Source organism: Condylura cristata, unplaced genomic scaffold (assembly GCF_000260355.1).
Source record: "Condylura cristata isolate star-nosed mole 26May11 unplaced genomic scaffold, ConCri1.0 scaffold00028, whole genome shotgun sequence".
Taxonomy (NCBI): domain Eukaryota; kingdom Metazoa; phylum Chordata; class Mammalia; order Eulipotyphla; family Talpidae; genus Condylura; species Condylura cristata.
In genome coordinates, this window is record NW_004567129.1 from 12897939 (window position 1) to 12904215 (window position 6277).

The window sequence follows — 6277 nt, forward strand, 5'->3', positions numbered from 1 at the left end:
ATGGCCTGCCCAGATGACAGGGCAGTTTCCAGTCTGCGCAGGCAACAAGTTCCCTGCCTGGGTCGCAGAATGGGCCAGTCCTCTGTAAGCAGAGGACACAGGTATACAGAGGCTGCAGATGCGAGCTAAACCATGTTCAATCAGCTCCATTAGTTAGGTATTGGCTCCAAAATCCTGACTGGGCTGATTGGTCCTAAAATGGTCCAGTGGCCCAACCACGCAGTTAGGGTGGGGCACCCTGAGGAAAGATGCAAAGCAGGACAGGCTGGCTTAGATGTCACTCCTGGTCTCCCAAGAGAGGAGCGGTCCCAAGAGCCGACCACTAAAGACAGGAGAAGCCCAGGAGCTTCCTGGGCGCCTGGCCCCTCTGGAAAGGAGCAAGAGAGGCCTCAGGCCTGGTGCCCCCAAGAGCTGAGCCCACACTGCAAAGCAGGTCACACTGTGCCTTCACACACCGCCCCCTGGTGGCCCCACTCTACTGGCTGGTGCTGCCCGGCACTGTTGACAGTGATCAGCACTCCTTGTCCAGGTCACTTTGAGAGCTGTTACCACGGATGATCTGGTTGCCTGGCACCACTTTCCAGTGCTGTCTGGGCCAGGGCCTGGGGCTGTCCAGCCTGACCTTCGGCTGTGGCCGCTGCAGTGTCACCTTGGGCTGTCCCTGGACACCTCCAGCTGCCATCATGAGTGGATCCTGGTCGTGGCTTGTCAATGCACCCCAGGCCCTCTGTGATGAGACAGTGCCATGTTTGGGATTTCTGGACACTGGGCTGAGACAGGCCATGGTGGCTGGCCTTAGACTTTCCCCTTTGGTAACAGACCCCACAGTTGTTCCCTGAGCCCGAGTGTTCTTGTAAGTGCGTGGGTGAGAACCCAGACAGCCTGTCCTCCTGGGCGCAGTCTTTGGCTGCGGTGGCAGCCCCACAACCACAGATGGAGAGGGAACCAGCTAAGACCGGAAGTCTGCTCCTGCCTTGGCCCCACCCGTCCTAGCAGCAGACTGACAGCAGCAAGGGAAGGGACCAGAAGTGCCAGTTCCAGGCTTGTGCCTGCAACTCTGGGCAGCCTCAGGGGCAGAAGACGGCTGCAGATCAGAGTTCAGCCCCCAGGGCCCCTGAGCGGCGGGGACCAAGGCCCAGGGATGTGCATCCCCTCCCCCACGTGATCTGCTGCAGGTCCTCGGTACAAACACCTACAGGAACAGTGGCGCCTACAGGAACAGTGGCGCCTAGCAGCCTCTGCCACCAGCCAGCCCGGGGCCACGAGCCCTCACCAGCCACACACACCCCTACGCTCCTCAGCAACCCGCAGTCAGCAGTGCAGGGCCCGCTCTGCCTGGGAAGCCCACACTGTGCTCACATTCAGGGCACAGTGAGGCCCAGGGCGCTTCCCCTTCAAACTGACAAGTCAGCTCTTCTGGGAAGAATGGACACAGCGTCTCGATTTGGGACAGTGAGTCAAGGGTCTGCGGTCCCAGGGGCAAGTTTGGGGATTGGGGAGCCCCTGCCACAGCTAAGCAGGAAGACTGTCATCTCCGTACAGCACCAAAGGGGGGGGGGCCACAGTGGCTTGTCTGTGTCTCAAGGACATGTAAAAGCCTGAATGACAGTAAGTACTTGTGACCATCGCTTCAGTGCGCTGCTGTCAAACCTGTGACGGCGTGGGCCACTCGCCCTCCACACCTGGTCTCTGAGACCAACAGGGAGGTGGTGCGGGAGCACCCAACTGACAGCAGACGCTGCTTTCACTGTTACTGATCTCAGCTCAGGATGGTTACCGGATTCCTAACTCCAGTTCCTTTCAGAAGGGAGTCAGATTAACAGTCGTTTCAGATAGCGATGGTGAGTGGCACGCAGGCATGGGCTAACCAGCCCAGAGAGCTTGCCAGAGCTGTGCGTACAAACTGCAAGCACATGAGGACGTTCTCGAAGACGTGTCCGCGGCCTCAGTCCTCATGAGGACCAAGAGGTGGGCATCCATTTCACAGGTGGGGAAATGGAGGCCAGGGAAGTGCAGCAGCTTGCCCAAGGCCACAACCCCCCAGCACGTAGCAGGTTGGTGCGTGTATGGCACTGGACACACCCACATCACCCTCGGGTCCCCGAGACGCACCAGTTCCGGCTGGTCTCTGATGCCATCCACTGCTCTCCCAGGGGCTCAGCAGCCACTGTCTCTGCGGGGCTCCTTCAGGAGGAAGCGTCACCAGCTGCTCCGCGTCAGTCTTGTCCTTATACACCTGAGGAGGGAAGAGGCACAGGGAGTAGAGGTTGATGTGGGCTTTTTTTTTTTTTTTTAAGATTATTTATGCATACAGAACTCGGGTACAAGCTAGTTCTTTACAGGTGTTGGGGTGGTGATTCACCAGAGACAGAGTGGGGAGCAGAACAGGCAGATCAACGAAGTACACTGCTGAGGGGAGCAGCGGGCGGGTCAGGAGAGGTCTGTCGCGCCCTGTGGAGCACCTCTGGGGCGGGAATCAAACCTGCACTGAAGCAGCTGTGCTGGCTTGCAGTGTTGTGTCCTAACCCATTGTGCCACCAGGAAGGGGCCCTGATGCAGCTCTTGGGGATGGGGTCTGACACAAAGATGAAGACACACCAGAGCCAGTACCTTGCAGGGGGTGGGGGACACTTGTGCCACCTGCATTTTAGAGGGTCTGGAAATCAAGACATGAGGGACGAACCTAGAGACCAAGATCTGAAGCCTGGTTTCTCTGCTCACTAGCTCTGTCACCTTGGCCACAATAGGACTCGCTGCAGACTCCATCTCACAGGGTTGTAGTGAGGACTGAATGTGTATAGAGAATGCTTAGCACGATGCCTGTCACAGTGCAAATAGTGAACAGAGCTGCTATGATAAAGATGGTGCTGACTGGAGGTGGGACAGCAGTGAGATGGTGAGAATGATGGTGATGCTGGTGCCCTACAGATGAATGAAAAAAAGTGTAGAATATATTCTTGATGGCATATCACACAGCTCTGAAATAATGGCATTTGGGACAAAATGGGCAAATCTCAAGGTGATTATGTGAAATAAAGGTGAAAAACAGATAATGGGCAATTTTACTCACTTGTGGGATATAACTAGTCAAAACCCACAAAGGCAAAACATAGTAGGAATATACGTCAAACTCAGTAAAAGAATAGAATGGAAGAGCAAAGTCCAAACTCCCTAAAAATCCCCAAATCACTGCAACTGATGACAGAAGGTCTGATTAAGGTTGAGTGTAACTAGTTACTCAATTTCAAGAACATCAAGTTATGGTCAAAATTAAGGTCTAACCGATGACTCACCACCACATCGGACACCTCTGCCAAGAGCCCAGCTATATGGATTCTGGAGGAAAAGCATCAGGTGAGGAATTTGGCATCATGAGCAGTTACTCCTTGGCAAGCCTCTGACACTTTCCTGGGTGAGCGCCTTCCTGCAAAAAATGCCAAGTAATTTCCCCCAACCAGCAAGGACTGAATTAGAAAAAGAATTTTCAAATAGGGAAGTTGTGAAAAGAAGTGACTATTGAAATTAAAGAGAGGGCCTCCCTGGTGGTGCAAAGGATTAAGCCTCTGCACTATGAAGCCATCTGCAGCCACTGCAGCACCAGTTCGATCCACATGGCGCAGCAGACCTCTCCTGTCTCGTCCGCTGCTCCCCTCAGCAGTGTATTTCAGTCAATCTACCTGCTCTGCTCCCCACTCTGTCTCTGGTGAATCCTCTCACTTCCTCTGGCCTGTACCCAAGTTCTTTGTAAAAGTAAAAAAAAAAAAAAAAAATTAAAGATGAGAGGTCAGGAATATTGACAGTTTAATTTTTGTCAATGGATTAATTCAATAAAATGTGAAAATATGGAAAAAAAAAACAGCCAAAAAGAAGCCTAAAACTCAGTTCTAAAAAAGGAAAAGAAAGGCTTTGCTTTTTTTTTTTTTTGTCAGCAAGGTATAAGAGTGGGATAAAAATCCTACCAATGTATAACTGACTTTGAATCCATTGGCTTAAACTGCACACGTTCACTTAGATACAGCACTTTTCAAGAAATATGTTGGGAAAGTTTTGAAGATTTGCAGCTACTTGAAGGAATTCAGACAACCATGTAGCTCAGAAATACATGGATCACTGTATGTATTTGTAAAGAAATAAGAATCTTTTCCACACTAGCTTGTCATGTTTGATGTCTAGTGTTAGTCATCTGCCTAACATCTCCTGTGTTTTGCACCTTTTGAGACAATATTGACAGGCGCTGAGAGGTGACTCAGCGTGTATGCGGATGACATCAACTTAGTGTCAGCCGCTGCAGCCGGGACTCAAAATGGATTTTCTCCTCCTTATGATTTTCTTAACATTTTCTGTTCTCTAGCTTTATTGTAAGGATATAATACACAATGCACGTAACACACCAAATATGTATGAATCGACTTGTGTTATGTTAAGGTTATTGATAATCATCAGAGTGTTAAGAATCTGGGGCCCTCCCTGGTGGCGCAGCGGGTTTAAGTGCAGCACTAAGAAGCTCTCCCAGGCCACGGCAGCACGAGTTTGATCCCTGCCTGCCCTGGAGGTGACCACATGGCACAGCAGACCTCTCCTGACCCGCCCGATGCTCCCCTCAGCAGTGGACTTCATCATTCGTCCTGTTCTGCTCCCCACTCTGTCTCTGGTGAATCCTCTCACTCACCACACCTCTGGCCTGTACCCCAGTTCTGTAAGCATAAAAAAATCTTTAACAAAAAATTGGGGGAGAATCAAAGTTATACTAGAATTTTTGAATCCACAGGGTGGGAGTGTGGACAGGGGACAGCGCCCCTCAGCTTCATGTGGGTCAAAGGTCAACTCTGTTGGAAGCACTAGTGAAATCAAGTCTGGGATGTTCACACTCAGAAGGATCTTCACTGCTATAAACAAAGCAGGTCCAAGCAGGCCAATGAAAGCAGCATTCAAAGTAAAAACACATACAAGATTATGACAGGGTCACACCAGACAGCGCATGAGGGAGAGGAGCAGCCTGCAGCCCCCCACCCCCAGTTGTGCCCTCCGATTTGACTGAAAGATCCAAGTGCAGGCAGAGTCACACCTTGGCGCACCCCGGGTCTGTGCGGGTGAGCTGTGCAGCTTCTGCACCCAAGTGGGGTCGAATCAATGGGACAAGCGGCCGTCTCATTACCAAGGCAGAACTGAGAGGAGAGTCACACGGAGGAGGGCCGGCGCGTCACGGACTCGCCCTCGAGCCCAGGCAGCGGGGGCGCACGGGCCTCGGTGTCAGCAGTGGCTTTGGTGTCAGCAGTGGCCGCGTCACCGTGCAATGCGTGACCCATCCAGAGCCTCGCACGGCTCTCGCGCTCTGACCGTGTGATTCTCCACCAGACAGTTAACATCTGCGATCATGCAAAACGTGGACCTCTGGTTAGACCCCAAGGTCACAGTGGGCCTCCGAAGCTGGGCGCCATCTCACGCCCGGCGACAGAGCAGTAGGCCAGCTGAGGTGGGACCACTTAAAATGACACTACTGAACAGCCCTAATAACGCGGGGAAAGTACCAAATGTTGGGTGAAAACCAAGTTTTTTTTTTTTTGTATACAGAATGGTATCACACATATTAAAGACATGCATAGGGGAAAAAAGAATGAAAGGCAACGAGGCAAAATGTTAACAGTGGTTAGAGACAGCGGGAATTAGACTCGCTGGCCTCCCTGGTGGCTTAGAGGTCAGTCTCACTGTTGGGCCTGTGTTTGACCCCCCACCAGGGAGTCAACCCACAGATGGCTCATAGGGGAAGCCCTCTCCCTGGTCTTCCCCACTGCTCCCCTCAGCAGTGTATTTCAGTACATCCACCTGTTCTGCTCCCCACTCTGGTGAATCCTCTCACCCCTCCTGCCCCCACCCCTACTCCTCTGGGCCACACCCCAGTTCTATGCAGAAATAAATAAAAAAAAAAAATAGAACAGACTTGATTTTTTTACTTTGTTTTCCTCTACTTGCTCCATCTTGTATACTGAATATATAGCAGGTATGCAGTAAGATTTTAAGACAAAGACATATGCATCAAAGAATATGGCTATGGTAGGCAAAACCGTAAATACAAAGCTCAAACAACAAGCACAGCTTAATGTGAGGCTCACTGCTGCCCTGCAGGGCAGAAGTGTTGAACTGTAACACACAGCAAAGGCATTCTCAGGAGAAAGTGTGCATGTCTCTAAAACGGGCTAAAACCATGACTGGTTTTCCTGTGAGGTGACCTCCTGGGGTAGCCAGGTCTCTCCTGGCTTGCGAGCGCTTAAGGCGTAGA

General features: G+C 51.7%; 1 long non-coding RNA gene across 1 annotated transcript in view; it reads right to left on the reverse strand.

Moving 5' to 3' along the window:
- Positions 1-2132: 2132 nt before the first annotated feature.
- Positions 2133-6277, reverse strand: part of LOC105854184 — a 16868-nt gene continuing 12723 nt past the window's right edge. The window contains exon 3 of the long non-coding RNA XR_001145884.1: positions 2133-2236. This is a non-coding gene — a long non-coding RNA (uncharacterized LOC105854184). The remainder of the gene's footprint in view (positions 2237-6277) is intronic.